The sequence below is a fragment of the Schistocerca americana genome, unplaced genomic scaffold (genome assembly GCF_021461395.2).
Source record: "Schistocerca americana isolate TAMUIC-IGC-003095 unplaced genomic scaffold, iqSchAmer2.1 HiC_scaffold_19, whole genome shotgun sequence".
NCBI classification, from domain to species: domain Eukaryota; kingdom Metazoa; phylum Arthropoda; class Insecta; order Orthoptera; family Acrididae; genus Schistocerca; species Schistocerca americana.
Window position 1 is genome coordinate 4,031,001 of NW_025725895.1, and position 24,271 is coordinate 4,055,271.

Sequence of the window (24,271 nt, forward strand, 5' to 3'; positions counted from 1 at the left end):
GGGATACAGTAAACCTGAATGAAGCTTCGGAATCTATAACTAGTGTCACAGGATTGGTTCAAAACATAGACAGTGGGAAGAGTCTGTCTTTTTGTACTTAAGTCGGCATTGTGCCTTTTGTATTAAATTCCGATGCAATTTCTGTGTTTCATCGTCAATAAGTAGGTCCAAGGGATACAGTAAACCTGGACTGAAGCATCGGAATCTATAACTAGAGTCACAGGAATGAATCAAACATAGTCGGTAAGAAGAATCAGTCTTCTTGTACTTAAGTCGGCATTGTGCCTTTTGTATTTAATTCCGATGCAATTTCTGTGTTTCATCGTCAACAAGAAGGTCCAAGGGATACAGTAAACCTGGAGTGAAGCATCGGAATCTATAAGTAGTGACACAGGAATGGTTCAAATCGTAGACAGTAGGAAGAGTCAGTCTTATGGACTTAAGTCGGCATTGTGCCTTTTGTATTTTATTCCGACGCAATTTCTGTGTTTCTTCGTCAATAAGGAGGTCTGAGGGAAACAGTAAACCTCAAGTGAAGCATCGGAATCTTTAACTAGTGTCATAGGAATGGTTCAAACATAGACAGTAAGAAGAGTCAGTCTTCTTGTACTTATGTCGGCATTGTGCCTTTTGTATTTAATTCCGATGCAATTTCTGTGTTTCATTGTCAATAAGAAGGTCCAAGGTATACAGTAAACCAGAAGTGAAGCATCTGAATCTATAACTAGTGTTACAGGAATGGTTCCAAACATAGTCAGTAAGAAGCGTCAGTCTTCTTGTACTTAAGTCGGCATTGTGCCTTTTGTATTTCATTCCGATGCAATTTCTGTGTTTCATCGTCAAAAAGAAGGTCCAAGGGATACAGTAAACCTGACGTGAAGCATCGGAATCTATAACTAGTGTCCCAGGAATGGTTAAAAACATAGTCAGTAAGAAGAGTCAGTCCTCTTGTAGTTAAGTCGGCATTGTGCCTTTTGTATTTAATTCCGTTGCAATTTCTGTGTTTCATCGTCAATAAGAAGGTCAAAGGGATACAGTATACCTGGAGTGAAGCATCGGAATCTATAACTAGTGTCTCAGCGATGGTTAAAAACATAGACAGTAAGAAGAGTCAGTCTTCTTGTACTTAAGTCGGCATTGTGCCATTTGTATTTAATTCGGATGCAATTTCTGTGCTTCATCGTCAATAAGAAGGTCCAAGGGATACAGTAAACCGGAAGTGAAGCATCGGCATCTATAACTAGTGTCACAGGAATGAATCAAAACATCGTCGGTAAGAAGAATCAGTCTTCTTGTACTTAAGTCGGCATTGTGCCTTTTGTATTTAATTCCGATGCAATTTCTGTGATTCATCGTCAACAAGAAGGTCCAAGGTATACATTAAACCTGACGTAAAACATCGGAATCCATAACTAGTGTCACAGGAATGGTTCAAAACATAGACCGTAGGAAGAGTCAGTCTACTTGTACTTAAGTCGGCATTGTGCCTTTTCTATTTAATTCCGATGCAGTTTCTGTGTTTCATCGTCAATAAGAAGGTCCAAGGGATACAGTAAACCTCGAATGAAGCATCGGAATCTATTAGTAGTGTCACAGGAATGGTTCAAAACATAGACAGTAGGAAGAGTCAGTCTTCTTGTACTTAAGTCGGCATTGTGCCTTTTGTATTTTACTCCGATGCAATTTCTGTGTTTCATCGTCAATAAGAAGGTCCAAGGGATACAGTAAACCAGAAGTGAAGCATCGGAATCTATAACTAGTGTTACAGGAATGGTTCCAAACATAGTCAGTAGGAAGAGTCAGTCTTCTTGTACTTAAGTCGGCATTGCGCCTTTTGTATTTAGTTCCGATGCAATTTCTGTGTTTCATCGTCAATGAGAAGGTCTGAGGGATATAGTAAACCTGAAGTGAAGCATCGGAATCTAAAACTAGTGTCACTGGAATGGTTCAAATCATAGACAGTAGGAAGAGTGAGTCTTCTTGTACTTAAGTCGGCATTGTGCCTTTTCTATTTAATTCCGATGCAATTTTTGTGTTTCATCGTCTATAAGAAGGTCCAAGGGATACATTAAACCTGAAGTGAAGCATCGGAATCTATAACTAGTGTCACAGGAATGGTTCAAAACATAGTCAGTAAGTAGAGTCAGTCTTCTTGTACTTAAGTCGGCATTGTGCCTTTTGTATTTAATTCCGATGCAATTTCTGTGTTTCATCGTCAATAAGAAGGTCCAAGGAATACAGTAAACCTGGAGTGAAGCATCGGAATTTACAACTAGTGTCACAGGAATGGTTCTAATATAGACAGTAAGAAGAATCAGTCTTATTGTACTTAAGTCGGCATTGTGCTTTTGTATTTAATTCCGATGCAATTTCTGTGTTCCATCGTCAATAAGAGGGTCAGAGGGATACAGTAAACCTGAAGTGAAGCATTGGAATCTATAACTAGTGTCACAGGAATGGTTCACAACATAGTCAGTAGGAAGCGTCCGTCTTCTTGTACTTAAGTCGGCACTGTGCCTTTTCTATTTAATTCCGATGCAATTTCTGTGTTTCATCGTCAATAAGAGGGTCAGAGGGATACAGTAAACCTGAAGTGAAGCATTGGAATCTATAACTAGTGTCACAGGAATGGTTCAAAACATAGTCAGTAAGAAGAGTCAGTCTTCTTGTACTTAAGTCGGCATTGTGCCTTTTGTATTTAATTCCGATGCAATTTCTGTGTTTCATCGTCAACAAGAAGGTCCAAGGGATACAGTAAACCTGGAGTGAAGCATCGGAATTTATAACTAGAGTCACAGGAATGGTTCAAAACATAGACAGTAAGAAGAGTCAGTCATCTTGTACTTAAGTCGGAATGTGCCTTTTGTATTTAATTCCGATGCAATTACTGTGTTTCATCGTCAATAAGAGGGTCAGAGGGATACAGTAAACCTGAAGTGAAGCATCGGAATCTATAACTAGTGTCACAGGAATGGTTCAAAACATAGACAGTAGGAAGCGTCCGTCTTCTTGTACTTAAGTCGGCACTGTGCCTTTTCTATTTAATTCCGATGCAATTTCTGTGTTTCATCGTCAATAAGAGGGTCAGAGGGATACAGTAAACCTGAAGTGAAGCATTGGAATCTATAACTAGTGTCACAGGAATGGTTCAAAACATAGTCAGTAAGAAGAGTCACTCTTCTTGTACTTAAGTCGGCATTGTGCCTTTTGTATTTAATTCCGATGCAATTTCTGTGTTTCATCGTCAACAAGAAGGTCCAAGGGATACAGTAAACCTGGAGTGAAGCATCGGAATTTATAACTAGAGTCACAGGAATGGTTCAAAACATAGACAGTAAGAAGAGTCAGGCTTCTTGTACTTAAGACAGCATTGTGCCTTCTGTATTTAATTCCGATACCATTTCTGTGTTTCATCGTCAATAAGAAGGTCCAAGGGATACAGTAAACCTGAAGTGAAGCATCGGAATCTATAACTAGTGTCACAGGAATGGTTCAAATCATAGTGAGTAAGAAGAGTCAGAATTCTTGTACCTAAGTCGGCATTGTCCCTTTTGTATTTAATTCAGATGCAATTTCTGTGTTTCATCGTCAATAAGAAGGTCCAAGGGATACAGTAAACCTCGAATGAAGCATCGGAATCTATTAGTAGTGTCACAGGAATGGTTCAAAACATAGACAGTAGGAAGGGTCAGTCTTCTTGTACTTAAGTCGGCATTGTGCCTTTTGTATTTTACTCCGATGCAACTTCTGTGTTTCATCTTCAATAAGAAGGTCTGAGGGATACAGTAAACCTGAAGTGAAGCATCGGAATGTATAACTTGTGTCATAGGAATGGTTCAAACATAGACAGTAAGAAGAGTCAGTCTTCTTGTACTTAAGTAGGCATTGTGCCTTTTGTATTTAATTCCGATTCAATTTCTGTGTTTCATCGTCAATAAGAAGGTCCAAGGGATACAGTAAACCGGAAGTGAAGCATCGGAATCTATAACTAGTGTTACAGGAATGGTTCCAAACATAGTCAGTAAGAAGAGTCAGTCTTCTTGTACTTAAGTCGGCATTGGGCCTTTTGTATTTAATTCCGATGCAATTTCTGTGTTTCATCGTCAATGAGAAGGTCTGAGGGAGATAGTAAACCTGAAGTGAAGCATCGGAATTTACAACTAGTGTCACAGGAATGCTTCAAACATAGACAGTAAGAAGAATCAGTCTTCTTGTACTTCAGTCGGCATTGTGCTTTTGTATTTAATTCCGATGCAATTTCTGTGTTCCATCGTCAATAAGAAGGTCCAAGGGACACAGTAAACCTGGAGAGAAGCATCGGAATCTATAACTAGTTTCACAGGAACGGTTCAAAACATAGACAGTAAGAAGAGTCAGTCATCTTATACGTAAGTCGGAATGTGCCTTTTGTATTTAATTCCGATGCAATTTCTGTGTTTCATCGTCAATAAGAGGGTCAGAGGGATTCAGTAAACCTGAAGTGAAGCATCGCAATCTATAACTAGTGCCACAGGAATGGATCAAAACATAGACAGTAGGAAGGGTCAGTCTTCTTGTACTTAAGTCGGCACTGTGCCTTTTGTATTTTACTCCGATGCAATTTCTGTGTTTCATCGTCAAGAATCAGGTCTGAGGGATACAGTAAACCTGAAGTGAAGCATCGGAATCTATAACTTGTTTCTTAGGAATGGTTCAAACATAGACAGTAAGAAGAGTCAGTCTTCATGTACTTAAGTAGGCATTGTGCCTTTTGTATTTATTTCCGATGCAATTTCTGTGTTTCATCGTCAATAAGAAGGTCCATGGGATACAGTAAACCAGAAGTGAAGCATCGGAATCTATAACTAGTGTTACAGGAATGGTTCCAAACATAATCAGTAAGAAGAGTCAGTCTTCTTGTACTTAAGTCGGCATTGTGCCTTTTGTATTTAATTCCGATGCAATTTCTGTGTTTCATCGTCAATAAGAGGGTCAGAGGGATACAGTAAACCTGAAGTGAAGCATCGGAATCTATAACTAGTGTCACAGGAATGGTTCAAAACATAGTCAGTAAGAAGAGTCAGTCTTCTTGTACTTATGTCGGCATTGTGCCTTTTGTATTTAATTCCGATGCAATTTCTGTGTTTCATCGTCAACAAGAAGGTCCAAGGGATACAGTAAACCTGGAGTGAAGCATCGGAATTTATAACTAGTGTCACAGGATTTGTTCAAAACATAGACAGTAAGAAGAGTCAGTCTTCTTGTACTTAAGTCGGCATTGTGCCTTCTGTATTTAATTCCGATACCATTTCTGTGTTTCATCGTCAATACGAAGGTCCAAGGGATACAGTAAACCTGAAGTGAAGCATCGGAATCTATAACTAGTGTCACAGGAATGGTTCAAATCATAGTCATTAAGAAGAGTCAGAATTCTTGTACTTAAGTCGGCATTGTCCCTTTTGTATTTAATTCAGATGCAATTTCTGTGTTTCATCGTCAATAAGAAGGTCCAAAGGATACAGTAAACCTCGAATGAAGCATCGGAATCTATTAGTAGTGTCACAGGAATGGTTCAAAACATAGACAGTAGGAAGGGTCAGTCTTCTTGTACTTAAGTCGGCATTGTGCGTTTTGTATTTTACTCCGATGCAATTTCTGAGTTTCATCGTCAATAAGAAGGTCTGAGGGTTACAGTAAACCTGAAGTGAAGCAACGGAATCTATAACTTGTGTCATAGGAATGGTTCAAACACAGACAGGAAGAAGAGTCAGTCTTCTTGTACTTAAGTAGGCATTGTGCCTTTTGTATTTATTTCCGATGCAATTTCTGTGTTTCATCGTCAATAAGAAGGTCCAAGGGATACAGTAAACCAGAAGTGAAGCATCGGAATCTATAACTAGTGTTACAGGAATGGTTCCAAACATAGTCAGTAAGAAGAGTCAGTCTTCTTGTACTTAAGTCGGCATTGTGCCTTTTGTATTTAATTCCGATGCAATTTCTGTGTTTCATCGTCAATGAGAAGGTATGAGGGATATAGTAAACCTGAAGTGAAGCATCGGAATTTACAACTAGTGTCACAGGAATGGTTCAAACATAGACAGTAAGAAGAATCAGTCTTCTTGTACTTAAGTCGGCATTGTGCCTTTTGTATTTAATTCCGATGCAATTCTGTGTTCCATCGTCAATAAGAAGGTCCAAGGGACACAGTAAACCTGGAGTGAAGCATCGCAATCTATAACTAGTGTCACAGGAATGGTTCAAACGTAGACAGTAAGAAGAGTCAGTCTTGTTGTACTTAAGTCGGCATTGTGCTTTTTGTATTTAATTCGGATGCAATTTCTGTGTTTCATCGTCAATAAGAAGGTCCAAGGGATACAGTAAACCTGGAGTGAAGCATCGGAATCTATAACTAGTGTCTCAGCGATGGTTAAAAACCTAGACAGTAAGAAGAGTCAGTATCCTTGTTCTGAAGTCGGCATTGTGCCTTTTGTATTTAATTCCGATGCAATTTCTGTGTTTCATCGTCAATAAGAAGGTCCAAGGGATACAGTCAACCTGAAGTGAAGCATCGGAATCTATAACTAGTGTTACAGGAGTGGTTCCAAACATAGTCAGTAAGAAGCGTCAGTCTTCTTGTACTTAAGTCGGCATTGTGCCTTTTGTATTTCATTCCGATGCAATTTCTGTGTTTCATCGTCAAAAAGAAGGTCCAAGGAATACAGTAAACCTGACGTGAGGCATCGGAATCTGTAACTAGTGTCCCAGGAACGGTTAAAAACATAGACAGTAAGAAGAGTCAGTCTTCTTGTAGTTAAGTCGACATTGTGCCTTCTGTATTTAATTCCGTTGCAATTTCTGTGTTTCATCGTCAATAAGAAGGTCAAAGGGATACAGTAAACCTGGAGTGAAGCATCGGAATCTATAACTAGTGTCTCAGCGATGGTTAAAAGCATAGACAGTAAGAAGAGTCAGTCTTCTTGTACTTAAGTCGGCATTGTGCCTTTTGTATTTAATTCGGATGCAATTTCTGTGTTTCATCGTCAATAAGAAGGTCCAAGGGATACAGTAAACCGGAAGTGAAGCATCGGCATCTATAACTAGTGTCACAGGAATGAATCAAAACATCGTCGGTAAGAAGAATCAGTCTTCTTGTACTTAAGTCGGCATTGTGCCTTTTGTATTTAATTCCGATGCAATTTCTGTGATTCATCGTCAACAAGAAGGTCCAAGGGATACATTAAACCTGACGTGAAACATCGGAATCCATAACTAGTGTCACAGGAATGGTTCAAAACATAGACCGTAGGAAGAGTCAGTCTACTTGTACTTAAGTCGGCATTGTGCCTTTTCTATTTAATTCCGATGCAGTTTCTGTGTTTCATCGTCAATAAGAAGGTCCAAGGGATACAGTAAACCTCGAATGAAGCATCGGAATCTATTAGTAGTGTCACAGGAATGGTTCAAAACATAGACAGTAGGAAGAGTCAGTCTTCTTGTACTTAAGTCGGCATTGTGCCTTTTGTATTTTACTCCGATGCAATTTCTGTGTTTCATCGTCAATAAGAAGGTCTGAGGGATACAGTAAACCTGAAGTGAAGCGTCGGAATCTGTAACTTGTGTCATAGGAATGATTCAAACATAGACAGTAAGAAGAGTCAGTCTTCTTGTACTTAAGTAGGCATTGTGCCTTTTGTATTTAATTCCGATGCAATTTCTGTGTTTCATCGTCAATAAGAAGGTCCAAGGGATACAGTAAACCACAAGTGAAGCATCGGAATCTATAACTAGTGTTACAGGAATGGTTCCAAACATAGTCAGTAAGAAGAGTCAGTCTTCTTGTACTTAAGTCGGCATTGCGCCTTTTGTATTTAGTTCCGATGCAATTTCTGTGTTTCATCGTCAATGAGAAGGTCTGAGGGATATAGTAAACCTGAAGTGAAGCATCGGAATCTAAAACTAGTGTCACTGGAATGGTTCAAATCATAGACAGTAGGAAGAGTCAGTCTTCTTGTACTTAAGTCGGCATTGTGCCTTTTGTATTTTACTCCGATGCAATTTCTGTGTTTCATCGTCAATAAGAAGGTCCAAGGGATACAGTAAACCAGAAGTGAAGCATCGGAATCTATAACTAGTGTTACAGGAATGGTTCCAAACATAGTCAGTAGGAAGAGTCAGTCTTCTTGTACTTAAGTCGGCATTGCGCCTTTTGTATTTAGTTCCGATGCAATTTCTGTGTTTCATCGTCAATGAGAAGGTCTGAGGGATATAGTAAACCTGAAGTGAAGCATCGGAATCTAAAACTAGTGTCACTGGAATGGTTCAAATCATAGACAGTAGGAAGAGTGAGTCTTCTTGTACTTAAGTCGGCATTGTGCCTTTTCTATTTAATTCCGATGCAATTTTTGTGTTTCATCGTCTATAAGAAGGTCCAAGGGATACATTAAACCTGAAGTGAAGCATCGGAATCTATAACTAGTGTCACAGGAATGGTTCAAAACATAGTCAGTAAGTAGAGTCAGTCTTCTTGTACTTAAGTCGGCATTGTGCCTTTTGTATTTAATTCCGATGCAATTTCTGTGTTTCATCGTCAATAAGAAGGTCCAAGGAATACAGTAAACCTGGAGTGAAGCATCGGAATTTACAACTAGTGTCACAGGAATGGTTCTAATATAGACAGTAAGAAGAATCAGTCTTATTGTACTTAAGTCGGCATTGTGCTTTTGTATTTAATTCCGATGCAATTTCTGTGTTCCATCGTCAATAAGAGGGTCAGAGGGATACAGTAAACCTGAAGTGAAGCATTGGAATCTATAACTAGTGTCACAGGAATGGTTCACAACATAGTCAGTAGGAAGCGTCCGTCTTCTTGTACTTAAGTCGGCACTGTGCCTTTTCTATTTAATTCCGATGCAATTTCTGTGTTTCATCGTCAATAAGAGGGTCAGAGGGATACAGTAAACCTGAAGTGAAGCATTGGAATCTATAACTAGTGTCACAGGAATGGTTCAAAACATAGTCAGTAAGAAGAGTCAGTCTTCTTGTACTTAAGTCGGCATTGTGCCTTTTGTATTTAATTCCGATGCAATTTCTGTGTTTCATCGTCAACAAGAAGGTCCAAGGGATACAGTAAACCTGGAGTGAAGCATCGGAATTTATAACTAGAGTCACAGGAATGGTTCAAAACATAGACAGTAAGAAGAGTCAGTCATCTTGTACTTAAGTCGGAATGTGCCTTTTGTATTTAATTCCGATGCAATTACTGTGTTTCATCGTCAATAAGAGGGTCAGAGGGATACAGTAAACCTGAAGTGAAGCATCGGAATCTATAACTAGTGTCACAGGAATGGTTCAAAACATAGACAGTAGGAAGCGTCCGTCTTCTTGTACTTAAGTCGGCACTGTGCCTTTTCTATTTAATTCCGATGCAATTTCTGTGTTTCATCGTCAATAAGAGGGTCAGAGGGATACAGTAAACCTGAAGTGAAGCATTGGAATCTATAACTAGTGTCACAGGAATGGTTCAAAACATAGTCAGTAAGAAGAGTCACTCTTCTTGTACTTAAGTCGGCATTGTGCCTTTTGTATTTAATTCCGATGCAATTTCTGTGTTTCATCGTCAACAAGAAGGTCCAAGGGATACAGTAAACCTGGAGTGAAGCATCGGAATTTATAACTAGAGTCACAGGAATGGTTCAAAACATAGACAGTAAGAAGAGTCAGGCTTCTTGTACTTAAGACAGCATTGTGCCTTCTGTATTTAATTCCGATACCATTTCTGTGTTTCATCGTCAATAAGAAGGTCCAAGGGATACAGTAAACCTGAAGTGAAGCATCGGAATCTATAACTAGTGTCACAGGAATGGTTCAAATCATAGTGAGTAAGAAGAGTCAGAATTCTTGTACCTAAGTCGGCATTGTCCCTTTTGTATTTAATTCAGATGCAATTTCTGTGTTTCATCGTCAATAAGAAGGTCCAAGGGATACAGTAAACCTCGAATGAAGCATCGGAATCTATTAGTAGTGTCACAGGAATGGTTCAAAACATAGACAGTAGGAAGGGTCAGTCTTCTTGTACTTAAGTCGGCATTGTGCCTTTTGTATTTTACTCCGATGCAACTTCTGTGTTTCATCTTCAATAAGAAGGTCTGAGGGATACAGTAAACCTGAAGTGAAGCATCGGAATGTATAACTTGTGTCATAGGAATGGTTCAAACATAGACAGTAAGAAGAGTCAGTCTTCTTGTACTTAAGTAGGCATTGTGCCTTTTGTATTTAATTCCGATTCAATTTCTGTGTTTCATCGTCAATAAGAAGGTCCAAGGGATACAGTAAACCGGAAGTGAAGCATCGGAATCTATAACTAGTGTTACAGGAATGGTTCCAAACATAGTCAGTAAGAAGAGTCAGTCTTCTTGTACTTAAGTCGGCATTGGGCCTTTTGTATTTAATTCCGATGCAATTTCTGTGTTTCATCGTCAATGAGAAGGTCTGAGGGAGATAGTAAACCTGAAGTGAAGCATCGGAATTTACAACTAGTGTCACAGGAATGCTTCAAACATAGACAGTAAGAAGAATCAGTCTTCTTGTACTTCAGTCGGCATTGTGCTTTTGTATTTAATTCCGATGCAATTTCTGTGTTCCATCGTCAATAAGAAGGTCCAAGGGACACAGTAAACCTGGAGAGAAGCATCGGAATCTATAACTAGTTTCACAGGAACGGTTCAAAACATAGACAGTAAGAAGAGTCAGTCATCTTATACGTAAGTCGGAATGTGCCTTTTGTATTTAATTCCGATGCAATTTCTGTGTTTCATCGTCAATAAGAGGGTCAGAGGGATTCAGTAAACCTGAAGTGAAGCATCGCAATCTATAACTAGTGCCACAGGAATGGATCAAAACATAGACAGTAGGAAGGGTCAGTCTTCTTGTACTTAAGTCGGCACTGTGCCTTTTGTATTTTACTCCGATGCAATTTCTGTGTTTCATCGTCAAGAATCAGGTCTGAGGGATACAGTAAACCTGAAGTGAAGCATCGGAATCTATAACTTGTTTCTTAGGAATGGTTCAAACATAGACAGTAAGAAGAGTCAGTCTTCATGTACTTAAGTAGGCATTGTGCCTTTTGTATTTATTTCCGATGCAATTTCTGTGTTTCATCGTCAATAAGAAGGTCCATGGGATACAGTAAACCAGAAGTGAAGCATCGGAATCTATAACTAGTGTTACAGGAATGGTTCCAAACATAATCAGTAAGAAGAGTCAGTCTTCTTGTACTTAAGTCGGCATTGTGCCTTTTGTATTTAATTCCGATGCAATTTCTGTGTTTCATCGTCAATAAGAGGGTCAGAGGGATACAGTAAACCTGAAGTGAAGCATCGGAATCTATAACTAGTGTCACAGGAATGGTTCAAAACATAGTCAGTAAGAAGAGTCAGTCTTCTTGTACTTATGTCGGCATTGTGCCTTTTGTATTTAATTCCGATGCAATTTCTGTGTTTCATCGTCAACAAGAAGGTCCAAGGGATACAGTAAACCTGGAGTGAAGCATCGGAATTTATAACTAGTGTCACAGGATTTGTTCAAAACATAGACAGTAAGAAGAGTCAGTCTTCTTGTACTTAAGTCGGCATTGTGCCTTCTGTATTTAATTCCGATACCATTTCTGTGTTTCATCGTCAATACGAAGGTCCAAGGGATACAGTAAACCTGAAGTGAAGCATCGGAATCTATAACTAGTGTCACAGGAATGGTTCAAATCATAGTCATTAAGAAGAGTCAGAATTCTTGTACTTAAGTCGGCATTGTCCCTTTTGTATTTAATTCAGATGCAATTTCTGTGTTTCATCGTCAATAAGAAGGTCCAAAGGATACAGTAAACCTCGAATGAAGCATCGGAATCTATTAGTAGTGTCACAGGAATGGTTCAAAACATAGACAGTAGGAAGGGTCAGTCTTCTTGTACTTAAGTCGGCATTGTGCGTTTTGTATTTTACTCCGATGCAATTTCTGAGTTTCATCGTCAATAAGAAGGTCTGAGGGTTACAGTAAACCTGAAGTGAAGCAACGGAATCTATAACTTGTGTCATAGGAATGGTTCAAACACAGACAGGAAGAAGAGTCAGTCTTCTTGTACTTAAGTAGGCATTGTGCCTTTTGTATTTATTTCCGATGCAATTTCTGTGTTTCATCGTCAATAAGAAGGTCCAAGGGATACAGTAAACCAGAAGTGAAGCATCGGAATCTATAACTAGTGTTACAGGAATGGTTCCAAACATAGTCAGTAAGAAGAGTCAGTCTTCTTGTACTTAAGTCGGCATTGTGCCTTTTGTATTTAATTCCGATGCAATTTCTGTGTTTCATCGTCAATGAGAAGGTATGAGGGATATAGTAAACCTGAAGTGAAGCATCGGAATTTACAACTAGTGTCACAGGAATGGTTCAAACATAGACAGTAAGAAGAATCAGTCTTCTTGTACTTAAGTCGGCATTGTGCCTTTTGTATTTAATTCCGATGCAATTCTGTGTTCCATCGTCAATAAGAAGGTCCAAGGGACACAGTAAACCTGGAGTGAAGCATCGCAATCTATAACTAGTGTCACAGGAATGGTTCAAACGTAGACAGTAAGAAGAGTCAGTCTTGTTGTACTTAAGTCGGCATTGTGCTTTTTGTATTTAATTCGGATGCAATTTCTGTGTTTCATCGTCAATAAGAAGGTCCAAGGGATACAGTAAACCTGGAGTGAAGCATCGGAATCTATAACTAGTGTCTCAGCGATGGTTAAAAACCTAGACAGTAAGAAGAGTCAGTATCCTTGTTCTGAAGTCGGCATTGTGCCTTTTGTATTTAATTCCGATGCAATTTCTGTGTTTCATCGTCAATAAGAAGGTCCAAGGGATACAGTCAACCTGAAGTGAAGCATCGGAATCTATAACTAGTGTTACAGGAGTGGTTCCAAACATAGTCAGTAAGAAGCGTCAGTCTTCTTGTACTTAAGTCGGCATTGTGCCTTTTGTATTTCATTCCGATGCAATTTCTGTGTTTCATCGTCAAAAAGAAGGTCCAAGGAATACAGTAAACCTGACGTGAGGCATCGGAATCTGTAACTAGTGTCCCAGGAACGGTTAAAAACATAGACAGTAAGAAGAGTCAGTCTTCTTGTAGTTAAGTCGACATTGTGCCTTCTGTATTTAATTCCGTTGCAATTTCTGTGTTTCATCGTCAATAAGAAGGTCAAAGGGATACAGTAAACCTGGAGTGAAGCATCGGAATCTATAACTAGTGTCTCAGCGATGGTTAAAAGCATAGACAGTAAGAAGAGTCAGTCTTCTTGTACTTAAGTCGGCATTGTGCCTTTTGTATTTAATTCGGATGCAATTTCTGTGTTTCATCGTCAATAAGAAGGTCCAAGGGATACAGTAAACCGGAAGTGAAGCATCGGCATCTATAACTAGTGTCACAGGAATGAATCAAAACATCGTCGGTAAGAAGAATCAGTCTTCTTGTACTTAAGTCGGCATTGTGCCTTTTGTATTTAATTCCGATGCAATTTCTGTGATTCATCGTCAACAAGAAGGTCCAAGGGATACATTAAACCTGACGTGAAACATCGGAATCCATAACTAGTGTCACAGGAATGGTTCAAAACATAGACCGTAGGAAGAGTCAGTCTACTTGTACTTAAGTCGGCATTGTGCCTTTTCTATTTAATTCCGATGCAGTTTCTGTGTTTCATCGTCAATAAGAAGGTCCAAGGGATACAGTAAACCTCGAATGAAGCATCGGAATCTATTAGTAGTGTCACAGGAATGGTTCAAAACATAGACAGTAGGAAGAGTCAGTCTTCTTGTACTTAAGTCGGCATTGTGCCTTTTGTATTTTACTCCGATGCAATTTCTGTGTTTCATCGTCAATAAGAAGGTCTGAGGGATACAGTAAACCTGAAGTGAAGCGTCGGAATCTGTAACTTGTGTCATAGGAATGATTCAAACATAGACAGTAAGAAGAGTCAGTCTTCTTGTACTTAAGTAGGCATTGTGCCTTTTGTATTTAATTCCGATGCAATTTCTGTGTTTCATCGTCAATAAGAAGGTCCAAGGGATACAGTAAACCACAAGTGAAGCATCGGAATCTATAACTAGTGTTACAGGAATGGTTCCAAACATAGTCAGTAAGAAGAGTCAGTCTTCTTGTACTTAAGTCGGCATTGCGCCTTTTGTATTTAGTTCCGATGCAATTTCTGTGTTTCATCGTCAATGAGAAGGTCTGAGGGATATAGTAAACCTGAAGTGAAGCATCGGAATCTAAAACTAGTGTCACTGGAATGGTTCAAATCATAGACAGTAGGAAGAGTCAGTCTTCTTGTACTTAAGTCGGCATTGTGCCTTTTCTATTTAATTCCGATGCAATTTCTGTGTTTCATCGTCAACAAGAAGGTCGAAGGAATACAGTAAACCTGGAGTGAAGCATCGGAATTTACAACTAGTGTCACAGGAATGGTTCTAATATAGACAGTAAGAAGAATCAGTCTTATTGTACTTAAGTCGGCATTGTGCTTTTGTATTTAATTCCGATGCAATTTCTGTGTTCCATCGTCAATAAGAGGGTCAGAGGGATACAGTAAACCTGAAGTGAAGCATCGGAATCTATAACTAGTGTCACAGGAATGGTTCAAAACATAGACAGTAGGAAGCGTCCGTCTTCTTGTACTTAAGTCGGCACTGTGCCTTTTCTATTTAATTCCGATGCAATTTCTGTGTTTCATCGTCAATAAGAGGGTCAGAGGGATACAGTAAACCTGAAGTGAAGCATTGGAATCTATAACTAGTGTCACAGGAATGGTTCAAAACATAGTCAGTAAGAAGAGTCAGTCTTCTTGTACTTAAGTCGGCATTGTGCCTTTTGTATTTAATTCCGATGCAATTTCTGTGTTTCATCGTCAACAAGAAGGTCCAAGGGATACAGTAAACCTGGAGTGAAGCATCGGAATTTATAACTAGAGTCACAGGAATGGTTCAAAACATAGACAGTAAGAAGAGTCAATCTTCTTGTACTTAAGACAGCATTGTGCCTTCTGTATTTAATTCCGATACCATTTCTGTGTTTCATCGTCAATAAGAAGGTCCAAGGGATACAGTAAACCTGAAGTGAAGCATCGGAATCTATAACTAGTGTCACAGGAATGGTTCAAATCATAGTGAGTAAGAAGAGTCAGAATTCTTGTACCTAAGTCGGCATTGTCCCTTTTGTATTTAATTCAGATGCAATTTCTGTGTTTCATCGTCAATAAGAAGGTCCAAGGGATACAGTAAACCTCGAATGAAGCATCGGAATCTATTAGTAGTGTCACAGGAATGGTTCAAAACATAGACAGTAGGAAGGGTCAGTCTTCTTGCACTTAAGTCGCCATTGTGCCTTTTGTATTTTACTCCGATGCAATTTCTGTGTTTCATCGTCAATAAGAAGGTCAGAGGGATACAGTAAACCTGAAGTGAAGCATCGGAATGTATAACTTGTGTCATAGGAATGGTTCAAACATAGACAGTAAGAAGAGTCAATCTTCTTGTACTTAAGTAGGCATTGTGCCTTTTGTATTTAATTCCGATTCAATTTCTGTGTTTCATCGTCAATAAGAAGGTCCAAGGGATACAGTAAACCAGAAGTGAAGCATCGGAATCTATAACTAGTGTTACAGGAATGGTTCCAAACATAGTCAGTAAGAAGAGTCAGTCTTCTTGTACTTAAGTCGGCATTGGGCCTTTTGTATTTAATTCCGATGCAATTTCTGTGTTTCATCGTCAATGAGAAGGTCTGAGGGAGATAGTAAACCTGAAGTGAAGCATCGGAATTTACAACTAGTGTCACAGGAATGCTTCAAACATAGACAGTAAGAAGAATCAGTCTTCTTGTACTTCAGTCGGCATGTGCCTTTTGTATTTAATTCCGATGCAATTTCTGTGTTCCATCGTCAATAAGAAGGTCCAAGGGACACAGTAAACCTGGAGTGAAGCATCGGAATCTATAACTAGTTTCACAGGAACGGTTCAAAACATAGACAGTAAGAAGAGTCAGTCATCTTATACGTAAGTCGGAATGTGCCTTTTGTATTTATTTCCGATGCAATTTCTGTGTTTCATCGTCAATAAGAGGGTCAGAGGGATTCAGTAAACCTGAAGTGAAGCATCGCAATCTATAACTAGTGCCACAGGAATGGATCAAAACATAGACAGTAGGAAGGGTCAGTCTTCTTGTACTTAAGTCGGCACTGTGCCTTTTGTATTTTACTCCGATGCAATTTCTGTGTTTCATCGTCAATAATCAGGTCTGAGGGATACAGTAAACCTGAAGTGAAGCATCGGAATCTATAACTTGTTTCTTAGGAATGGTTCAAACATAGACAGTAAGAAGAGTCAGTCTTCATGTACTTAAGTAGGCATTGTGCCTTTTGTATTTATTTCCGATGCAATTTCTGTGTTTCATCGTCAATAAGAAGGTCCATGGGATACAGTAAACCAGAAGTGAAGCATCGGAATCTATAACTAGTGTTACAGGAATGGTTCCAAACATAATCAGTAAGAAGAGTCAGTCTTCTTGTACTTAAGTCGGCATTGTGCCTTTTGTATTTAATTCCGATGCAATTTCTGTGTTTCATCGTTAATAAGAGGGTCAGAGGGATACAGTAAACCTGAAGTGAAGCATCGGAATCTATAACTAGTGTCACAGGAATGGTTCAAAACATAGTCAGTAAGAAGAGTCAGTCTTCTTGTACTTATGTCGGCATTGTGCCTTTTGTATTTAATTCCGATGCAATTTCTGTGTTTCATCGTCAACAAGAAGGTCCAAGGGATACAGTAAACCTGGAGTAAAGCATCGGAATTTATAACTAGTGTCACAGGATTTGTTCAAAACATAGACAGTAAGAAGAGTCAGTCTTCTTGTACTTAAGTCGGCATTGTGCCTTCTGTATTTAATTCCGATACCATTTCTGTGTTTCATCGTCAATACGAAGGTCCAAGGGATACAGTAAACCTGAAGTGAAGCATCGGAATCTATAACTAGTGTCACAGGAATGGTTCAAATCATAGTCAGTAAGAAGAGTCAGAATTCTTGTACTTAAGTCGGCATTGTCCCTTTTGTATTTAATTCAGATGCAATTTCTGTGTTTCATCGTCAATAAGAAGGTCCAAAGGATACAGTAAACCTCGAATGAAGCATCGGAATCTATTAGTAGTGTCACAGGAATGGTTCAAAACATAGACAGTAGGAAGGGTCAGTCTTCTTGTACTTAAGTCGGCATTGTGCGTTTTGTATTTGATTCCGATGCAATTCTGTGTTCCATCGTCAATAAGAAGGTCCAAGGGACACAGTAAACCTGGAGTGAAGCATCGGAATCTATAACTAGTGTCACAGGAATGGTTCAAACGTAGACAGTAAGAAGAGTCAGTCTTGTTGTACTTAAGTCGGCATTGTGCTTTTTGTATTTAATTCCGATGCAATTTCTGTGTTTCATCGTCAATAAGGATGACTAAGGAATACGGTAAACCGGGAGTGAAGCATCGGAATCTATAACTAGTGTCACAGGAATGGCTCAAAACATAGTCAGTAAGAAGAGTCAGTCTTCTTGTACTTAAGTCGGCATTGTGCCTTTTGTATTTAATTCCGATGCAATTTCTGTGTTTCATCGTCAACAAGAAGGTCCAAGGGATACAGTAAACCTGGAGTGAAGCATCGGAATTTATAACTAGTGTCACAGGAATGGTTCAAAACATAGACAGTAAGAAGAGTCAGTCTTCTTGTACTTAAGTCGGCATTGTGCCATCTGTATTTAATTCCGATACCATTTCTGTGTTTCATCGTCAATAAGAAGGTCCAAGGGATACAGTAAACCTGAAGTGAAGCATCGGAATCTATAACTAGTGTTACAGGAATGGTTCAAATCATAGTCAGTAAGAAGAGTCAGAATTCTTGTACTTAAGTCGGCATTGTCCCTTTTGTATTTAATTCAGATGCAATTTCTGTGTTTCATCGTCACTAAGATGGTCCAAGGGATACAGTAAACCTGGAGGGAAGCATCGGAATCTATAACTAGTGTCACAGGAATGGTTCAAACGTAGACAGTAAGAAGAGTCAGTCTTGTTGTACTTAAGTCGGCATTGTGCTTTTTGTATTTAATTCCGATGCAATTTCTGTGTTTCATCGTCAATAAGAATGACTAAGGGATACGGTAAACCGGGAGTGAAGCATCGGAATCTATAACTAGTGTCACAGGAATGGCTCAAAACATAGTCAGTAAGAAGAGTCAGGCTTCTTGTACTTAAGTCGGCATTGTGCCTTTTGTATTTAATTCCGATGCAATTTCTGTGTTTCATCGTCAATAAGAAGGTCCAAGGGATACAGTAAACCGGGAGTGAAGCATCGGAATCTATAACTAGTGTCAGAGGAATGGTTCAAAACATGGTCAGTAAGAAGAGTCAGTCTTCTTGTACTTAAGTCGGCATTGTGCCTTTTCTATTTAATTCCGAGGCAATTTCTGTGTTTCGTCGTCAATAAGAAGGTGCAAGGGACACAGTAAACCTGAAGTGATGCATCGGAATCTATAACTAGTGTCCCAGGAATGGTTCAAAACATAGTCAGTAAGAAGAGTCAGTCTTCTTGTACTTAAGACGGCATTGTGCCTTTTGTATTTAATTCCGATGCAATTTCCGTGTTTCATCGTCAATAAGAAGGTACAAGGGACACAGTAAACCTCTAGTGAAGCATCGGAATCTATAACTAGTGTCACAGGAATGGTTCAAAACATAGACAGTAAGAAGAGTCAGTCATCTTGTACTTAAGTCGGAATGTCACTTTTTTATTTAATTCCGACGCAATTTCTGTGTTTCATCGTCAATACGAGGGTCAGAGGGATGCAGTAAACCTGAAGTGAAGCATCGGAAGCTATAACTAGTGTGACAGGAATGGTACAAAACATAGTCAGTAAGAAGAGTCAGTTTTCTTGTACTTAAGTCGGCATTGTGCCTTTTGTATTTAATTCCGATGCAATTTCTGTGTTTCATCGTCAATAAGAAGGTCCAGGGGATACAGTAAACCTGGAGTGAAGCATCGGAATGTATAACTAGTGTCACAGGAATGGTGCAAAACATAGACAGTAAGAAGAGTCAGTCTTCTTGTACTTAAGTCGGCATTGTGCCTTCTGTATTTAATTCCGATACCATTTCTGTGTTTCATCGTCAATAAGAAGGTCCAAGGGATACAGTAAACCTGAAGTGAAGCATCGGAATCTATAACTAGTGTCACAGGAATGGTTCAAATCATAGTCAGTAAGATGAGTCAGAATTCTTGCACTTAAGTCGGCATTGTCCCTTTTGTATTTAATTCAGATGCAATTTCTGTGTTTTATCGTCACTAAGATGGTCCAAGGGATACAGTAAACCTGGAGGGAAGCATCGGAATCTATAACTAGTGTCTCAGCGATGGTTAAAAACATAGACAGTAAGAAGAGTCAGTATCCTTGTTCTGAAGTCGGCATTGTGCCTTTTGTATTTAATTCCGATGCAATTTCTGTATTTCATCGTCAATAAGAAGGTCCAAGGGATACAGTCAACCTGAAGTGAAGCATCGGAATCTATAACTAGTGTCCCAGGAATGGTTGAAAACATAGTCAATAAGAAGAGTCAGTCTTCTTGTACTTAAGTCGGCATTGTGCCTTTTGTATTTCATTCCGATGCAATTTCTGTGTTTCATCGTCAATAAGAAGGGCCAAGGGACACAGTAAACCTGGAGTGCAGCATCGGAATCTATAACTAGTGTCACAGGAATTGTTCAAAACATAGACAGTTAAAAGAGTCAGCCATCTTGTACTTAAGTCGGAATGTGCCTTTTGTATTTAATTCCGATGCAATTTCTGTGTTTCATCGTCAATACGAGGGTCAGAGGGATACAGTAAACATGAATGAAGCTTCGGAATCTATAACTAGTGTCACAGGATTGGTTCAAAACATAGACAGTGGGAAGAGTCTGTCTTTTTGTACTTAAGTCGGCATTGTGCCTTTTCTATTTAATTCCGATGCAATTTCTGTGTTTCATCGTCAATAAGAAGGTCCAAGGGATACAGTAAACCTGGGGTGACAAATCGGAATCTATAACTAGTGTCACAGGAATGGTTCAAACGTAGACAGTAGGAAGTGTCAGTCTTGTTGTACTTATGTCGGCATTGTGCCTTGTGTATTTAATTCCGATGCAATTTCTGTTTTTCATCGTCAATAACGATGACTAAGGGATACGGTAAACCGGGAGTGAAGCATCGGAATCTATAACTAGTGTCACAGGAATGGTTCAAAACATAGTCAGTAAGAAGAGTCAGTCTTCTTGTACTTAAGTCGGCATTGTGCCTTTTGTATTTAATTCCGATGCAATTTCTGTGTTTCATCGTCAATAAGAAGGTCCAAGGGATACAGTAAACCGGGAGTGAAGCATCGGAATCTATAACTAGTGTCAGAGGAATGGTTCAAAACATAGTCAGTAAGAAGAGTCAGTCTTTTGTACTTAAGTCGGCATTGTGCCTTTTGTATTAAATTCCGATGCTATTTCTGTGTTTCATCGTCAATAAGAAGGTCTGAGGGATACAGTAAACCTGAAGGTAAGCATCGGAATCTATAACTAGTGCCATAGGAATGGTTCAAACATAGACAGTAAGAAAAGTCAGTCTTCTTGTACTTAAGTCGGCGTTGTGCCCTTTGTATTTAATTCCGATGCAATTTCTGTGTTTCTTCGTCAATAAGAAGGTCGAAGGGATACACTAAACCTGAAGTGAAGCAGCGGAATCTATAACTAGTGTCACAGGAATGGTTCCAAACATAGTCAGTAAGAAGAGTCAGTCTTCTTGTACTTAAGTCGGCATTGCGCCTTTTGTATTTAATTCCGATGCAATTTCTGTGTTTCATCGTCAATGAGAAGGTCTGAGGGATACAGTACACCTGAAGTGAAGCATCGGAATCTAAAACTAGTGTCACTGGAATGGTTCAAATCATGGACAGTAGGAAGAGTCAGTCTTCTTGTACATAAGTCGGCATTGAGCCTTTTCTATTTCATTCCGAGGCAATTTCTGTGTTTCATCGTCAATAAGAAGGTGCAAGGGATACAGTAAACCTGAAGTGATGCATCGCAATCTATAACTAGTGTCCCAGGAATGGTTCAAAACATAGTCGGTAAGAAGAGTCAGTCTTCTTGTACTTAAGACGGCATTGTGCCTTTTGTAAATAATTCCGATGCAATTTCTGTGTTTCATCGTCAATAAGAAGGTACAAGGGACACAGTAAACCTGGAGTGAAGCATCGGAATCTATAACTAGTGTCACAGGAATGGTTCAAAACATAGACAGTAAGAAGAGTCAGTCATCTTGTACTTAAGTCGGAATGTCACTTTTGTATTTAATTCCGATGCAATTTCTGTGTTTCATCGCCAATACGAGGGTCAGAGGGATGCAGTAAACCTGAAGTGAAGCATCGGAATCTATAACTAGTGTGACAGGAATGGTTCAAAACATAGTCAGTAAGAAGAGTAAGTCTTCTTGTACTTAAGTCGGCATTGTGCCTTTTGTATTTAATTCCGATGCAATTTCTGTGTTTCATCGTCAATAAGAAGGTCCAGGGGATACAGTAAACCTGGAGTGAAGCATCGGAATTTATAACTAGTGTCACAGGAATGGTTCAAAACATAGACAGTAAGAAGAGTCAGTCTTCTTGTACTTAAGTCGGCATTGTGCCTTTTATATTTAATTCCGATGCAATTTCTGTGTTTCATCGTCAATAAGAAGGTCCAGGGGATACAGTGAACCTGAAGTGAAGCATCGGAATCCATAACTAGTGTCACAGCAATGGTTCAAAACACAGACAGTAAGTAGAGTCAGTCTTCTTGTACTTAAGTCGGAATGTCACTTTTGTATTTAATTCCGATGCAATTTCTGTGTTTCATCGTCAATACGAGGGTCAGAGGGATGCAGTAAACCTGAAGTGAAGCATCGGAATCTATAACTAGTGTGACAGGAATGGTTCAAAACATAGTCAGTAAGAAGAGTCAGTCTTCTTGTACGTAAGTCGGCATTGTGTCTTTTGTATTTAATTCCGATACAATTTCTGTACTTCATCGTCAATAAGAAAGTCCAAGGGATACAGTAAACCTGAAGTGAAGCATCGGAATCTATAACTAGTGTCACAGGGATGGTTCAAAACATAGACAGTAAGAAGAGTCAGTATTCTTGTACTTAAGTCGGCATTGCGCCTTTTGCATTTAATTCCGATGCAATTTCTGTGTTTCATCGTCATTAAGAAGGTCCGAGGGATACAGTAAACCTGGAGTGAAGCATCGGAATCTATAACTAGTGTCTCAGTGATGGTTAAAAACATGGACAGTAAGAAGAGTCAGTAATCTTGTACCTAAGTCGGCATTGCGCCTTTTGTATTTAATTCCGATGCAATTTCTGTGTTTCATCGTCAATAAGAAGGACAAAGGGATACAGTAAACCTGAAGTGTAGCATCGGAATCTATAGCTAGTGTCACAGGAATGGTTCAAAACATAGACAGTAAGAAGAGTCAGTCTTCTTGTACTAAATTCGCCATTGTGCCATTAGTAATTAATTCCGATGCAATTTCTGTGTTTCATCGTCAATAAGAAGGTCTGAGGGATACAGTAAACCTGAAGTGAAGAATCGGAATCTATAACTAGTGTCACAGGAATGGTTCTAAGCATAGACAGGAAGAAGAGACAGTTTTCATGTACTTAAGTCGGCATTGTGCCTTTTCTATTTAATTTCGATGCAATTTCTGTGTTTCGTCGTCAATAAGAAAGTCCAAGGGATACAGTAAAAATGAAGTGAAGCATCGGATTCCAAAACCGGTCCCACAGGAAAGGCTCAAAATATAGACAGTAAGAAGAGCCAGACTTCTTGTACTCGAGTCGTCATTGTGCCTTTTGTATTTAATTCCGATGCAATTTCGGAGTTTCATCATCAATACGACGGTCAGAGGGATTCAGTAAGACTGAAGTGAAGCATCGGAATCTATAACTAGTGTCACAGGAATGGTTCAAAACATAGACAGTAAGAAGAGTCAGTCTACTTGTACTTAAGTCGGCATTGTGCCTTTTGTATTTAATTCCGATGCATTTTTTGTGTTCCATCGTCAATAAGAAGCTCAGAGGGATACAGTAGACCTGAAGTGATTCCTCGGAATCTATACCTAGTGTCACGGGAATGGTTCAAAACATAGACAGTAAGAAGAGCCAGTCTTCTTGTACTTGAGTCCGCATTGCGCCTTTTGTATTTAAATACGATGCAATTTCAGTGTTTCATCGTCAATAAGAAGGTCATCTGGATACAGTAAACCTATAGTGAAGCATCAGAGTCTATAACTAGTGTCACACGAATGGCTCAAAACATAGACAGTAAGAAGAGCCAGTCTTCTTGCACTTGAGTCGGCATTGTGCCTTTTGTATATAATTCCGATCAGTGTTCTGCGCTTGATCGTCAATAAGAAGGTCAGAGGGATACAGTAAAACTGAAGTGAACTATCTTAATCTATAACTAGTGTCACAGGACTGGTTCAAAACATAGACAGTAAGAAGAGCCAGTCTACTTGTACTTGAGTCGTCATTGTGCATTTTGTATTTAATTCTGATGCAATTTCTGTGTTTCATCATCAATAAGACGGCCCGAGGGATGGAGTAAAATTGAAGTGAAGCATCGGAATCTATAACTAGTGTCACAGGAATGGTTCAAAACGTAGACAGTAAGAAGAGTCAGTCTACTTGTATTTAAGTCGGCATTGTGCCTTTTGTATTTAATTCCGATGCAATTTCTGTGTTTCATCGTCAATAAGAAGCTTAGAGGGATACAGTGGACATGAAGTGAAGCATCGTAATCTATAACTAGTGTCACAGGAATGGTTCAAAACATAGACAGTAAGAAGAGCCAGTCTACTTGTACTTGAGTCGGCATTGTGCCTTTTGTATTTAATTACGATGCAATTTCTGTGCTTCATCGTCAATAAGAAGGTCAGCTGGATACAGTAAACCTATAGTGAAGCATCAGAGTCTATAACTAGTGTCACAGGAATGGTTCAAAACATAGACAGTAAGAAGAGCCAGACTTCGTGCACTTGAGTCAGCATTGTGCCTTTTGTATATAATTCCGATCAGTGTTCTGCGTTTGATCGTCAATAAGAAGGTCAGAGGGATACAGTAAAACTGAAGTGAACTATCGGAATCTATAACTAGTGTCACAGGAATGGTTCAAAACA